At 44.9% G+C, this 15,161-nt stretch overlaps 1 long non-coding RNA gene across 1 annotated transcript in view; it reads left to right on the plus strand.

The window, feature by feature from the left end:
• The window catches only part of LOC123385604, a 37,636-nt gene extending 22,524 nt beyond the window's left edge, over positions 1–15,112 (plus strand). The window contains exons 2-3 of the long non-coding RNA XR_006598472.1: positions 9,300–9,536; positions 10,878–15,112. This is a non-coding gene — a long non-coding RNA (uncharacterized LOC123385604). The remainder of the gene's footprint in view (positions 1–9,299; positions 9,537–10,877) is intronic.
• The last annotated feature ends 49 nt before the right edge of the window (positions 15,113–15,161 follow it).

Here is a 15,161-nt window from a genome sequence, read left to right on the forward strand (position 1 = left end):
CAAAAGAGATCCTCTCTCTCCGCATCCTCGCCAACATCTGTTGTTGCCGGAGTTGTTAATGTGAGCCATTCTGTCAGGTGTCAGGTGGTATCTCACTGTGGTTTTGATTTGTGTTTCCCTGATGATGAGTGATGTTGAGCATTTTTTCATGTGTTGGTTGGCCATCTGAATGTCTTCTTTGGAGAAGTGTCTATTCATGTCTTTTGCCCATTTCTTCATTGGATTATTTGGTTTTTGGGTGTTGAGTTTGATAAGTTCTTTATAGGTTTTGGATACTACCCCTTTATCTGATATGTCATTTGCAGATATCTTCTCCCATTCCGTCGGTTGCCTTTTAGTTTTACTGATTGTTTCCTTCTCTGTGCAGAAGCTTTTTATTTTGATGAGGTCCCAATAGTTCATTTTTGCTTTTGTTTCCCTTGCCTCCAGAGACATGTTGAGTAAGAAGTTGCTGTGGGCAAGATCAAAGAGGTTTGTGCCTGCTTTCTCCTTGAGGATTTTGATGGCTTCCTGTCTTACATTGAGGTCTTTCATCCATTTTGAGTTTATTTTTGTGTCTGGTGTAAGAAAGTGATCCAGGTTCATTTTTCTGCATGTCATTGTCCAGTTTTCGCAGCACCACTTGCTGAGGAGACTCTCTTTATTCCATTGGATATTCTTTCCTGCTTTGTCAAAGATTAGTTGGCCATAGGTATGTGGGTTCTCTGTTCTGTTCCATTGCTCTGAGTGTCTGTTTTTGTGCCATGGTCTTTCTTTCTATGACTTAGTTTCTTATCCCCTTGTCAGCCCAGTTACCCTTTTCCTGATACTTCTCTGCCTCATTAATGTCACTTAATAGCACCTAAAACGTCTTTGTATTTAAAGAGATGTTTATAATTTTTATTCTCTGTTTCATTCAATCCGGCCTTGTATTCTTGAAGGCAGGGCGTGTATCTTCTTCTTCTTGATATCCTCTGCACACACCTTCCTTCCCAGCATGGCGCGTGGCCACCCAGATGGCTGCATGGATTGTAGACTTGTATTTCTCATTGATTCAAGGCCAATTTGAGAAGCCGTATCCTGGAGCCGTGACCAATAATCAGTTCATAAAAATACTATAACTGTCTTATGATGATTGCTCAAGCCACGCAGTCACATCCAGGGTCTGTGTTTCAGCTCCTCAGTGCTTTGTGCTGCTACCTGCTTTCCCATCGGTCTAGTGAGCCTTGGGCTGCGGGAAGTAGACCGCGTAGGAGGACAGTGTTCCTGAACTGATAATGGGCGTGGAAGTCTTCAGTCTCTGCTGATTTAGAATGGGGACAGGAATGGACTCCTGGCGGCTCTATTCTCCAACTCCTCATAGGATGCTTAGATGGGAGAAGTTGCCTCAATCCGTCTTGTGCTCCCTGAACCTAAAAGCTTTCCTCTTTGCCACCCTATTCCCGCCCCCAGGGGCTTCACTGTCCCACAGAGGCAGAGAGTGACAAAGGGCCAGAGGGCTCTGCAGGACCTCTTCACAATGCTTCTGACGGGAAGGTTAACGGTGGTGACATTTGAGAAGGTTTATGGAACAATGCACAGTGGACTTCTGTATTACCTATGACCTATGCTTTATTTGTGTTCAAAACCTGTTTAAAATGCTAAGTAGAAAATACCTGTACCTCACAACCCATAAGTGCCATGCTAAAGGCCTGTGTGGTTGCTGGTCATGCGTGCGATAGCTGGTCACACGTGCGGCAACTAGTCACACACGTGATTACTAGTCATAACGTGTATGATGGATCCTTGTCTGGATCCAGAGACATGAGTTGTTCAAACAGTCCAGATTCAAAGTTTTGTCGGGACACTCATGGATATTAAAGCTTAAACTTAACGTGTTCTTTAACATACCTAGGAGTTTCCAAAGACACTTTCAGCCCCTGCCGTCTCCTGACCTCCCTCACCTTCGTGATTGAATATGAAGAGCCAATTTTTCCGGACTGAGGCCACAAAGCCTCTCTTGAACCCAGTGAAATCGGACCCATATCCAACTGCCACTCATTAAATGCGTGATAAGCAAATCTGAAAAAGTCAACAATTCCATGTGCCACCCTAAAGGTATTTTCCAGCGTTATTCCCAAAACATGTTTTTATTCCAAGTACTGTGAGCAGGCCTCGCAATTAACTAATTTCCAGCCAAGTCTGAAATATCAAAGGTTGCTCCCCAGAGATGGCAGAGTATAAAAGAATGGGGGCTCTTGTTTTAAAATTCAGCTGTGTTGATTTTTACAATTTCAGGACTGGAAAACGGCCAAAAGACTGGATTAACCTTCTTTTCAATCTTTCCTAAGAATTCTCTTCTTTCTAGGATGCCAATCAGATTCCAAGAACTCATGCTAATTCTGTTGTGCCTGAGGGAGGCACGCTGCTGTCAGTAGGGTTAACTGCAACGCCCAGGGGTGAGGGATGGAAAGAGCCAAAGTCAACTGTTTAACCCAAGCGGGAGGCATCTGTTTCACCTGGTGTCACAGTCAAGTTCAGGACCGCCCTGAAAAGAGGAAGGAAGTTCCAACATGCAACCGCTGCTTGGGGCTAAGCCCCCGACTGCTTGGTTTTCAGCCCATTCTCTTGACATTTTGGTCCCTGTTCCCCGGGCCTTCAGATTTATAGGTTGGAATCCTAATAGCTATGGCTTTGTGTCTCCGTTCCCACCTCTGGACCCTTCTCGCGTCCGGCCAGAAGACTCTGTCCCCCGCGTGCCCCAGCTCTGAGGACAGGCTCTTCGGGGCTGTGCTTCTCAGGGTTAAAATGCTTGCTCTCATCACTTAGAACATTGCAGAGAAAACTCAGATACAAGACATTTATGATATGATTTAAACCAATTTGAATATACCTTAAGAAAAGGCGCACTGTTTTAAGTACAAAAACTGAAATCTATTCAGAAGTGGTGTTAGTAAACTTTTGTATGCAAATTCACAATATGTAAAGATGCAAATAGAATTTTGCAATGACAGTGGTGCTGCATACAATCTTTTTTTTTTTTTTTTTTTTTTTTTTTTTGCAGCACAGCTATAGGCCCAGATTTCAAACAGAGTAGAGGTTGGGATCATGCACACACTACAAATCGGTAAATCTTTAAAGGTAATCGAATCCCCCCAGCCCCCAAAAAGTAGTCTCTTACATTCATTTCTTGGTAGCAATATTAAATCCGGTAAAGACTGTATTCATCTGGCCATAATTAAAAGTCTATATATGAACAAAGACATTTCCATAAAAGACAACCGTCAAAACATATGAAACCTCTAAAATGTTGACATAATTGAAACCCCTCTCCAGTATTTGCTAAATACATGTTTTTCCTCTCCTGACATCAGGTAAACAACTCCAGTTGCTTACGTCCGGGTTTAACATTACAAGACCTGGAGTCAAAGTACCAAAACACAGTCACCTCTGATCTTCTCTGGATTCATGGGTTATTTTTAAGATAAATACTAACTATATAACACATTAAGGTCAAAACGCTGTATCTGGTTAACTAATTATTTGGGATACACAATCTCCCACATGTTAGAAGGCGATAAAAAATGATTATCAACTTCCCCTACTCAAGAATGCCAGATAACTTAGGCAGGTACCCCTCCCCCCACGAGGGCGGCACATGGTGACTTCTTTCCAAAGAGCAGAGAATGGAAGGGGGAAAAGAGAAACTTTACAGTAGGGAGGCCTGACGAACACGAGTGAGGTGGTCAAGGTCAACATCAACAGTGATAAGGCCCCTTGGTATGATGTGAAGAGAAGGGCACTTCATCTGTGGTCTTCCTCCTTCACACCCATAACTGTGGTCTAACTGTGGGGAAAATGTCAGACAGACCCCAGTTGGTGGATTTCCTGCAAAATACCTGACCACTACTCGAAACCGTCATCAGAAACAAGGAAAGTGAGGAATTGTTCCAGCCATAAGGTACCCAAGGACATGTGAGGACCAAAGGTAATATAGTATCCAGGATGGGATCCTGGAATGGAAAAAGGACATTAGGAAATCTGAATAAAGTATGAGCTTTAGTTAATAATAATGCATCAATGTTTGTTCATTATTTGTGACAGACATACAATACTGATGTAAGATGTGAATGAAGAGGGGAAAATAGGTTTGGGGGATATGGCAACTCTGTATTATCTTCACAACTTTTCTGTTAAGTCCAAAACTATTTTAAAATAAAAATTAATTTACAAACGGCCATTAACAGACCACCCGAAGGAGCCAGTATGGCTTTCTTTACTATCTGTTGTGCCATTTAACAATCTGATTCCAAGCCACCCCTGCTTCGGTGCTCTCACTCAGATTCCCTACCTGGTGACCTTTCTCTGGACCTTCCTTGAGGACCAAAGCATCTCCTAAAACATCTTTTATGTTGTTCTGCATATCTGGCACCAGGCCTGAAGCTCGCTCGAGTCATTGGAATCCGTGTCCAGCCCAGAACAGAGTCCCATGCAGGTGCAGTAGAAGACATTAGCCTTCTCGACACCTGCCTCGTATCTGTCTTTTGTGCCTTATGTGTCTCCCTGTGGTTTTTCAGCACAGAAGTTGTAAATTCCAGACACCAGCTCCACGTGCCAGCCACAGCGATACCAGCCTCGCAGTCTGGAGGCAAAGCGGGGGAAGCTTCGCAGGGGTCAGCCCCAGGGGAAGAGAGGGCCGTAGGGGCCGGTGGACAGGTCCCCTGTTGGGTAGTCACATGGTGGCAGCAGCATCGTTGGCCAACCAGTTCTGTAGCAAGCTTTGTTCCCAGACGTGAAGCCCTCAACCTGGTCCTTCAGCCTTCCTGGCAATACTGAAGCCACATGGCGTTGCATAAAATTGTCTCTTGAAAAAGGACACACACGCATAAGACTGCACAGATCTTAAGAGTATACTTTGATGGATTTTCATGAAGGGGATCAATCCTTACCAGCATTCATATCAATAAACAAAGCCCTAGAAACCCTTCATTTCCTGTCAGGTGCCTTGGCAGTCACTGGTGCCCCTAGAAGGAAATCACTATCCTGACTTCTCACACCGTTCATTAGTTTTGTCTGTGTTTCGAATGTTAAGAAGGTGGAATCGTATAGCGCTCTGTGGTGTTGGGCTTCTTCATTTTGCAGTTGAGAGGCCTCCGTGTTCCATGTTGTTGTCGGTCATTCACTCTCATTCAGATGCTGTTTCCCACTGGAGGAATATACGTATCACAATCCCTGTGTCCATTCCACTGGGCACGGACATGTGGCTTGGGTCCAGACGTGGCTCCTACGAATAGCGCTGTCGTGAGCATTGTTGTACATGTCTTGGAGGCCAGTATTTAAAGAAAAGTACGTTTTCTGTTTTGCCTATGTCAGTTAAAATGAGCTTTCATTGTTTTTAACCAGAAGCTCTGAGGGGGGCCTGGGTGGCTCAATCAGTTAAACATCCGACTCTCGATTTTGGCTCAGGTCATGATTCTCACTGTTCTTGAAATCGAGCCTCACATCAGGCTCTGCGCTGTCAGACTCTCTCTGGGACTCTCTCTCTCCCTCTCTCTCTCTCCAAATAAACAAGTTAATTTTAAAAAAAGAGTTCTGATATCCAGAAACATCAGTGCTGTTACATCTCCAGGTGCTCTGGCCATTTCAAAGCTGAAAAGCTAAAGACGCTTCGGACAGTGAAGGTAGAGTGACACGGTGGTGTTAAATGTGAGGATTCTTTTTTATGATGACAGTTCCAGAGCGTGATCTATTGTTTGTGTTTTAAGTTTTATTTTAATTCCAGCATAGTTACATACAGTATAATGTTAATGTTGGAGGTGCCATATAGTGATTCAACAGTTGCATACATCACTGAGTGATCCTCATGACAAGTGCCTTCCTTAATCCCTGTCACCTATTTCCCCGATCCCCTCCCCTCTGGTAACCATCAGTGTGTTCTCTATCGTCGAGTCTGTGTCTTGCTTTGTCTCTCTGCCTCTGATTTTTTTTCCCTTTGTTCATTTGTTTTGTCTAAAGTGCTATCCTTATATTTAAACTTTGATATTGATTTTAAAGATCATTTTGTATCTGCTCCTTCTTCTTTCTTTTTTAATATTTACTTCTTTTTAAGAGGAAGAGAAAGAGAGTGTAGGGGAGGGGCGGAGAGAGAGGGAGACAGAGAATCCCAAGCAGGCTCCAAGCTGTCAGCACAGAGCCTGATGTGGGGCTCGAACTCACGAATCGCAAGATCATGACCTACACCAAAGTCAGATGCTTAACCAACTGAGCCACCCAGGCGCCCCTGCTCATGGTTTTTTTTTTTTTTTATCTTACAAAGTTTTTTGGCCAAAAGCAATACATTTCTACCTTGATCAGATGATGCCAGTCTTTAACAGGATAAAAAAAGTTACGAACAGCCGTGTTCTTTACCCATCTCTACTCAAGAAACTGTATGTGTTCCTGTTCCAGTGTCCATCAGATCAACACTGGACATTGTACCACATTTTAGATTCACTTTGTTGTGAATCTGAAACAATCGGGTCTGAGTCTTAAAAATAGTGTGTGTCTTGAAGAGCTTAACCCAATGTCATATTGCTATGATTAATTAAACTGATATTTGCATTATAAAGAAATACTGGAGTAAGCTGTGAGAGCACTTTTAAAACAAGGTGCAATTGGGCCAGTACCTTCATTTCCTTTGGCTCAGCTTGAAAGACGTAAGAGAAAAGAATCAGAGTAGCAGACTGGCTCAGGGAGGTAGCGATTGCATTTTGTTGGTGGTGACAAGAATCGTTCATACGGTAGATTAAAACGGATTATTTTAAGGGCTTGGTCTTTTTCCCAGTAATAAGTGCCCACGTTGTTATAACCCAGCGATTCGTTATGAATGAGTTTTAGTGCTGTCAAGACACTGAAGTTGAGTTATTGTTTATTCATATCGCTGCAGGTCAGGTCTGCAAGGAAACAGCTGTATTTTATAATTTGTTAGCAGGTAGATTAGAATGATGTTAATACTTAGCTCTTTCTCTGTGTGTTTTATAGTGGAGAGAACTTCGGAGTCAAATATACATGGATTCATATCCTGGTTCATTGGCTTTGTGACCTTGAGTAGTGACGTAGGTAATGTCTCCCAAGCCTCAGGTCCTACAAATGAAAATGGGTTAGTGAAACACTTATTTCCGGGGTGTTCGGAAGGCTTAGATGAAATAATGCATATAAAATGCCTACACCGTGCTTAGCGTGAAGTAGCTAATAAATACTAATTTCAGCAGCAAATTCTACTGGATTTAATTAATTCATTTTTTCGATATTCATCTTCTTTCTCCGCTTCAGACATCTCCCTTAACTTAATTCCTAGATGTTTCTTCGTCGATTAGCATATTACGTGATTTTACTTGTCTGTACTGGGCAAAGCAAACCTTCAGGTGTCATCCCTGACCACACCTCTTAGGGATCCTGCCCCCTCATGGGTCCTTGCTGGTGCCACATCACTCCCATCCCACTCCGCCCTCGAAGCCACAAACGATTGGGCCACAGTTGGGCATCCGACTCAAGATAAACAAATCCGTGAGCTGGCCAGTGACAAATGGCCTTCAAAATTGGGTTGGGCCAAAACAGTGATGTCTGTAGGGAATATGAATGGGTGAATGCTGGGGTGGCAGCTGAAAGGATGTCATGAGTGAGAGTCAGGGCCATGCGGTCTGAGACTGTAAGAGAGAAAAGCTGTGATTAGTAGAGGAAGCGGCCAGGAGACAGAAGGGCGGGAGAGCCGGGAGAGGCCAAGCCCGCGTGGGCCCTGCATCAGTCCCCGGGCCTGTTTCGTACCTCAGGTTCCATTTCCATTTTCCTTGTGTCCTTACGATAAGCCCCACTTTTCCTGAGTCGATTAAAGCATGCTTCTGTTCCTTGCAGCCAAAACAGTCTGAATAGAAACTCTCTGCTGGGCATACAGAAAACACAGCCCTCCAGTGAAAACTATAACTCGCTCGTGCCAGGTCTCCTGGGAACCTTCAAAATCACTGGCTTTGAGGGGGTAATTAAGGACACTATAGCATGAAGAATGAGGTGTCTGTCATTTAAAGGTTAGGCTTAAGACCATGGTATTTTTAGAATCAGATATAATGTCAGAATGGAGAATAGGGAGGGGGTTGAGCCAGTGACCCCGCACGGATTCCTGATGAATGAGCTTCAATAAGCCATGTCTCTCCCTACCTGCCTGTGTGGTCACAGGGAGGGAGCATGGAGAACCTGGGCTGAACGATGGTGGCTGAGCGAATGCATAACAACGTTACGTGACAGTGAGTCTCCGACATTCATTTGAGATCAGTCTATGTCAGGGCCAGATGTTGGGGGGAGGACGGGAAAGTGACAGCACTGAACAAAACACGAGTGCCTTTTGCTCGTGTGTTTGCTAACAGCCCATGTGCCAAATTTGATGAAATGCATTCGTGAGCCCCTGCCAGACGTTCAAGAAAGCAGCTGTGAGTTCTCATCCTGTGAACTCGATGAGCCACCCAAACAATTTAGCTGATGGTGCTGAGTGTCAGTTTATGCTGAGACAGGGTGTGGGCTGCCTCCTTCTGTGGGCCATTTGCCTTTTGGACAGCTCGAGGGAACACGTGTAGAGATACAGAGGGCATGTAGGGCATTTTAGGAGAAGCAGGAGGGCGGCAATCAACGCTGACACATTCATGCATCCACTCAGAGTTCTAAGTGGTTTGAACTATTTTTTCTTTTTTTTTTTTAATTTTTTTTTCAACGTTTTTATTTATTTTTGGGACAGAGAGAGACAGAGCATGAATGGAGGAGGGGCAGAGAGAGAGGGAGACACAGAATCGGAAACAGGCTCCAGTCTCTGAGCCATCAGCCCAGAGCCTGACGCGGGGCTCGAACTCACGGACCGCGAGATCGTGACCTGGCCTAAGTCGGACGCTTAACCGACTGCGCCACCCAGGCGCCCTGAACTATTTTTTCTAATTTATTTTACTCATTTGATCTTTGCTAGATAGGTTTCTTTGCAAATACTTGCTTAGCACCTGCTCTGCAAAATCCAGCAGAGAATTTCCAGTTAGTATTTGTAACATTTTTCTCCACTTTGCATTTCTTCCATTATGAACCCTCTCAGGTCAGGGATTTTGTCTTTTCCGTTTGCGAATCCCAGTGTTGGGGGGTGGGGAGGGGCCAGTGCCTGGCTCACAAAAAGAGCTCAAAATACAGCTACTGAATTAATAACTTTGTGATATGTTGATCTTCAAAAGGAATTCGATCCTTTAAAGTTGGTTTTACATAATTGAAGCAGAGAGCATTTAGAAAGTGAATGCACAAAGCATCTGAGTTCATATGCTGCCTCTCGTGTTTATTAGCCGTACCCCGACGGGGGACCTGACCTCCGAGCCTCGATCCTAACCTGTACAATGAGGAAGGATGGAGTGTGTGTGAGGTTCCTGGAACAGAGTGGTGCTGGTGGTCACCGAAACAAGCATTCTAAGAGCGGAATGGTGGAGAAGGAGGATTTTAGAATCAGATCTCGTCGCCGCTCGACCACTGTCTTGCTGTGTGGCCCATGTAAGGCATATGGCACTCTGCTTCGCACACAGCGGGTGAGTGATAAATTAGTATCATTATGAATAATAAAAGACAATGATCATTATGGCTGTTACTAGTATTAAATTACTTCTCTAAAAGGACGTACAAAACAGAGATATTCAAATCCATTTAGAAGGAGGAGAAATAAATTTTAGAGGACCTCAGGATGAGAAGATCTCTATAATCGAGCACCAAATTTAGCTTTGGGTTTCCTGGCAACTAATGCAACAAAAAGAAATACAACAGTTTATGTAATTTTTTTTTATCAGTTATAACTAGTCAACCAGTGCTGCGCTAATATGGTAACCAGTAGCCACGTGGGGCTGTGATTGAGTCTGTGAAAAGTGGCTCATCTAAATTGAGATGTGCTATATAAGTAAAATACGCTGGATTGTGAGGACTTAGTATGAAAAAGTATATATCTCATGAATAAAGTTTTATATTGATTACATGTTGAGATTATGGTATTTTGGTTATTTGGACTAAATAAAATATATTTATTATTAAAATTGATTCTATCTGTTTCTTTTTATTTTTTTGATGTGGCTGATTAAAAACTTTATATATGGTGCACCTTTGTGACTTGCATTATATCTCTAGAGAGGATGCTAAACTTTTTTTTCTCTCACTATTTTAAGTGGAACTTATATAACTTATATTTTATGTTCATATAAAATATGTAATATGTCATTATATAATTACTTATAATATCACTGTATAAATATGTAATATAATGAAATATTTAATATCAAGTATATAGTATTTACATATAAATACGTAATCATATACAATATAGTTCATAGTAAACTAAATATGAAGTATATTATATATTGAGTTCAGCAAAGAACGTGGTCACCATCAGAGCATAGAACAAGTAACAATTTGAGATACACGTTAGAGATCTGGCTTTATCACGATTATATTCACTGAGATGTTTGGAGGCAAATATGAAAGATTTCAATGATCCCTCGTATCTCTGCCTGAGTTGTACCACCGGATGGTCTGGGGCCTTGGGGTTAGCGTTTTATGTTTGTCAGAAATTGGCTGCAAATACAAACAAGGCTGGTTATGACTGGTTGTGATGTGAAAATAGATAACCTATTAACTTTCGCCTTTGGAGACCCCAGCTCATAACTAATCCTGACTACTGGTACTGATTACATCTAGGTCATTCTCTATGAGACGCCGCCCGGAAGCTAACAGTTGCCCTGGAGCTGAGCGGGCCTCAGTGAAGACTGAGCCCTATGCTTTTTTTTTTTTTTTTTTTTTTACCTGAGTATTAATTCAGTCTCTTCTGCGTGCTAGTTGCTGAGGAGAACGCAAAAGAAACGTAAATGTGTGTTTTGGTCCCCCAGAAGATCGCCATCCAGCTCGGGGACAAATGCACCGGAGACAAGTCAGAAGCAAAGGCAGTGCCCAGGGAAGTGGCAGAATGAGGCACGAATACAGGAGCCCAGGAAGAGAGAGACGGGCCACCTGGGGAGGCTGAGGACTTTGTCACAGAGGAGGTGGGGCTTGGGCGGGAGCCAGCAGGATGGGCAGGAGGTAAGCAGACCTTACTGCCTGACATTGTTACTTAATTGTTACCCACACTCGTCTTATCTCCCAGCCAGATTGCACAGTCTCAGGGGAGAGTGACCTTTCCCTCCATAACCGGCACAGAGCCGTGCATACAGTAAGTGACTAATAATCTCCCCTGGAATGAGGTTGTCAAGAGGTTAATCTGCAAGGATTGAAATTGCTAATGTTGGTAATGGGACCTCTCTTTAAAAACCTTAAAAAAATGTGTTAATTGTCCTGTAAACCTTTCGCTATCATCATGATAAAGCCGGAGATTTGTTTCCAGTGCTTATCTTAAACGATTGTGTTGTGCTCTGATGTTGGCGGTGTTCTTAACCTCCACATGAGCATTTTTTTAGAAAACAGCTTTTGTCTCCATCTCAAGAGCCACTTTTAGGGAGGGGGAGGCTGATTTGCTAGGCACGTCCTAGAGAAACTGGCTGAGGAGTTGTTTTTTTTAAAAAAAAATTTAATAATTAGATGAGATCATTGAATTTGGAAGCCTGATAGCTGCGGGCAGTGGACCCTGGACACCAGATGTAAGCGTGTTGAGACGTGTGTGTGTGTGTGTGTGGTGTCCATTCAAGCAGAGTACGTGGCTGATGGACTCCCTGTCCTGCCTACCTTGCTGGACTCAGGGAACAGAGGGGCGATGGGGCGGGGAGCAAGGAAGGACCTGGGGAAGCTTGCATGGGGAGATCCGGGGTGTGTCTTCTTCCTCCGTTTTCACTTGAACTAGCCACTTCTGTTTCATTATCGCTAAGCACCTTGGTTTCAGTGTTTTCCAAAGAGGAAATGGAAGCAAACCCAGCACCCAGATACAGTGACCACAACACTCTCCCACACATCTGCCCTCGCGTGGCCGGGGTGTTTGGCCGGTTCGTAAACACGCCATGGTGATGACCTAATAATAACAGAAGTGTCACGACCTGGCAGGCGGCAGGGGACATGAAGACGTTTGGCCTGAAATCTTCTGACGTGTCCAAGCCTCACACTCGGCTTCTGCTTTTCACCCAGTTCCCCAGCACCCAGCGGAACGGGACCCGGGAGGCGCTGTGACTAGGGATCTGGTATGAATGAATCACGGCAGAGACTGCCAACCGAGAGGGAGATTTACGGTCTCCAGCCTTAAGTTCTCCAAGTTTCAGACGTGGACAGGGGCTAAAAAGTCTCTCCTGACGTGGCCCGGGCTGCAGGCCCAGGCAGACGTCGTCACTCTCTCTGTGCTGCTGCTAGGGAACCGCAGCGACTTCTCAATGCCGTTTAATCCGTCCTCTTGTTGTGATCCTTTGTGTTGCACCGAGATTCTAAAATTAAGACTGGAAACCGAGAAGAATACCTTCGGGGCCCTCCAGCCGCCACCACGTTTGCGCACAAAGTACGGACTGACATTTGAAATCCTTTACTTTCTAATTCCCAGCCAGGGGCCCACCCTTATCACCACGGCGGCGGCCGGACCGTGTCTGAGCCCCAACCCTGCACGCGGCTCTGCTCCGTGTCTTCCCTGTCCCCCAGTGCCCAACGCCCTTTCTACCTGTGGCGTCCGCTTGGGCTCAGGGCCCTCCAGTGCCCCTCCTGCCTGAAGCTGTTGCTCAGCAGTTTCCTTCCAGAAAGGCCCACACGTAGTGCTTTATGCCAGACGTGTTTGGTGAGATGGACACTTTTGACCGGTCTAGATCTGCAGTCAGTTGGTCAGCGCGACGTCTTAAACTCGCTTTGCTGCACTAAGGGGATTTGTTTCAAATATAGACGCCTGGGTCCTACCCCCATGGGTTCTGATTCACGGATTCCTGGATGGAGCCCAGTGATTTGTGTTTCCATGTAGAGCTTCCAGTGCTGGGGGTAGAAAGGTCCTCCTTGGAGAAACACAAACCTAAGATGTACCAACCTGCCCCTGCCTCCTCTCTCCTGATCCTTTCCTATTTAGCCCTCTCTCGGTGCCGGCTTCAATGAGATCCCTATGTGATGGTTAATTTTATGTGACAGCGTCACTGGGCTGCACTACCCAGATAGGTGATCAACATTATTCTGAATGTTTCTGTGAAGGTGTCTGGGATGAGATTAATACTCAAACTGGTAGACTTTGAGGAAAGCAGATTGCCTTCCATAGCGTGGGTGGGCCTCATCTAATCAGTTGCCGGCATGCATAGAACAAAAGCCTGACCTCTCCTGAGTGTGAGGGAATTCTGTTGGAAGATGGCCTTTGGATTTCATCTGTAACATTTGCTCTCCCCTGGGTTTCCAGTCTGCCAGCCCACAGTGCAGACTTTGGACTTGTCAACCTCCTTAATCTTGGAAACCAATTTCTTAAAATCTTTCTCTCTCCATGTACACACACACACACACACACACACACACACACACACACACATTTTTCTCATTTTTCTTATTGGTTCTGTTTCTCTGCTCTCTGATACACCCTGTGAGAATTTGAACTCCACTCCTTCTCACTGCAAAGTATATATAGTCAACCCCCATGCCAGAATCTCCCAGAACAAGGCCTAAACCTATCTGAACAACCCAGAACCCCTTAAAAATGCATGTTCCCAGTCTTCCTCCCGAGACTCTGACCCAGCAGAGCCTGGTGGGCCATGAAGTCTGCACTTACAGAATTCTTGGTTATATTTCGGTATGTGACTCTAATTCGTTTCAGCATGTGAGTTGCAATAGGGTAGAGCACAGTGAAAGGCACGGAAGTACGTAAGAACCAATCCGTCTAGCGAGGAGTCTACAATTCAAGTGAGGACTCCCATTGCGCAGTGTTTTGGAGTGACAAGGACCACCATGACCCGTTGCATGGGGTTGAACACGGTCACCCTTAAATTCACGTCCTTACCAGAACCTCAGAGTATGACCCTGTGAGAAATAGGATTGTTACCAATGTAACTAATTAAAGTGAGGTCCTACTGGAGCAGGGTGGGCCCTTAATCCGTTATGACTGGCGTCCTTATGAGAAGAGACCACAGAGACAGACAGAAGACAGCCACGTGGTGGGAAGCCGAGTTGCTGGCTGCCACCAGAATCCATGACAGACATGGAACAGATTCTTCCTCTGAGCCCCAAGAAGGAAGCAACTTTGCTGACCCCTCGATTCTGGACTTCTGGCCATCAGAAGTGTGAGAGAATAAATTGTTGTCTTAAGCCCTGCTATTTGTGGTACTTGGGGATTATGGAGGCCCTGGGATACTCCTACACCCAGCTGCCTATAAACAACTAGAAAATCGGTCAGAATATCTTGAACCACTGTTTGCAGGCACTGGATGACTGGCAGCACAGGTCTGTGACCCATGGGGGGAGGCAAAAAACAGGGTGGGACAGCACCCTTGTGAACACCCAATGCAGTCAAGGCTATGCTGGAAAGTTCTGTGTTTGCAGGGCCTCTTGGGTCCCCACTGGGTGACATTTCCCGTGAGGACCAGCAGCTGGTTATCCAGACCTCTGTATTCCCAGCTTGAGGCCACACAATGTTGTTCAGACTGGGGCCTGAGTAAATCATTGAGGAATACTCTTAGACTGTGTTTCCTAAGCCATCCTGCGGTTGAAGGTTGGGGTCCATGACCGTGGTTCTGACCCTGGCTGGACATTAGAATCACCTGAGGAATTTTCTCAGCCTGTGGATGCTGGGGACCTGCCCCAGACCAGTTAATCTCAGATGTAGAAGAGGGGTGGGATCCAAGCATTAATGTGTTTAAGACGTCCCCAGGTAGTTCTGCCCTGCAGCCAAAGGGAAGACCCATTGATCTATATTTTAACTTTCCAAACTTCTTTTAATAATCCTGCTCAAACCTAATGTAAACTGATTTTTTCCCCCACAGGTGACTTATGACTTATTCCTCCACTCTACTAGAAGTGCATTCTGCCCTGAATTATCCCAAGCAGGTGGCATTTTGTTTCATGGCTATGGTCATGTTGGTGTCCTCCCACCCAGACCAGGCACTTTTTGCTTTTGCTTTCGAATTCTGTGATTAGTTTAAGCAAAACTACTCTAATCAGATCGGAATTGTCAAGTAAACCATTGTCAGAAAGATCTTCCTGTGGAGTCATTGCTAGCCTACACTACCCAAGGCTGAAGTGGAGGG

The sequence above is a fragment of the Felis catus genome, chromosome B2 (genome assembly GCF_018350175.1).
Source record: "Felis catus isolate Fca126 chromosome B2, F.catus_Fca126_mat1.0, whole genome shotgun sequence".
Lineage (NCBI taxonomy): Eukaryota > Metazoa > Chordata > Mammalia > Carnivora > Felidae > Felis > Felis catus.